Raw genomic sequence first — 949 nt, 5'->3', positions numbered from 1 at the left:
GCTGAACCATGTAAGGAAAGTGTAATTTTGAAGGTAGCAGTATTGAATCTCTTGAAGCTGGAGTGCAAACACAGAGTCAGTATTTAAATGGCATGCATTGGTGAAAAGTACTTGGTTAATACATGATATAGAAAGAAGATTTGGAAAATAATGAAGACTAGAAGCACACAGAAATCTCTGAGTACAGTGCTTGGTTAAAGTTAAATTTCCTATTTATGTTCTGAAAGACAGTCCTTAATTGACCAGTTTTTCTGTTGGTGGTGACTCAGCTGATTCTGATAACTGCTTGTCCTGTTCGTGTTCTGATTCCAGTCTACCTTTGATTCATAGATAAGCTTGTTGACTCTTGGCTTTGCCCTCTGCTAGCTATTTATTATGAACTTTATTGAGTTTTTCCATCTTGCTCCTCAACCATGTTGGTCTGAATGGAGGGAGAAATCTGCCAGCAGTTTAAAATTAAAAAACCCAAAAGGCAGTGACACACAAGCCCACAGGCAGTGAGAGGAGAGTTTGAGACAAACACTCCTACTTCCCAACCTTTTACAAGGGTTGTTTCAACAATATTTTAATGAGACACAGATACTGAGCTTTTAAAGCATACACAATTTATGACTATTCCTGAAAGCTTTGTCTAAAACTGTTCAAGAAAAATGTGCTGTATTTTCTAGTTAATGATTTGTCTTCTATGTTTGCATCTGCATCTGTTGTAGTCCAAAGAGAAAAAGCTGATTTTGTGAGAGTGAGCAGATGAATAATTTGCATTGTACTGCTGACTGACCAAAAAAAATGATAAAATGTGAATTCTGGCAAACTTTTTTGTTTGGGTGGTTTTGGAAGGTAGGGACCACAACACAGAAATCAAAGTGATTTGCTTTCCTGTTTTTGACTAGCTGGTTTCAGCTAGTCTGGATTTTTCTAAAAACCATAGCAGTGCTTTGGGCAAACACAT

At 37.1% G+C, this 949-nt stretch overlaps 1 protein-coding gene across 1 annotated transcript in view; it reads left to right on the top strand.

Moving 5' to 3' along the window:
• QDPR (quinoid dihydropteridine reductase) overlaps window positions 1-949 on the top strand; it is a gene marked incomplete at its 5' end in the record, with an annotated part of 9,434 nt that overhangs the window by 3,656 nt on the left and 4,829 nt on the right. The window lies entirely within an intron of this gene.

Source organism: Acanthisitta chloris, unplaced genomic scaffold, assembly GCF_000695815.1.
Source record: "Acanthisitta chloris isolate BGI_N310 unplaced genomic scaffold, ASM69581v1 scaffold3333, whole genome shotgun sequence".
In the NCBI taxonomy this organism is placed as follows: domain Eukaryota; kingdom Metazoa; phylum Chordata; class Aves; order Passeriformes; family Acanthisittidae; genus Acanthisitta; species Acanthisitta chloris.
The sequence above is the reverse complement of the archived record's forward strand: the minus strand, read 5'-3'. Positions and strand labels throughout refer to the sequence as shown.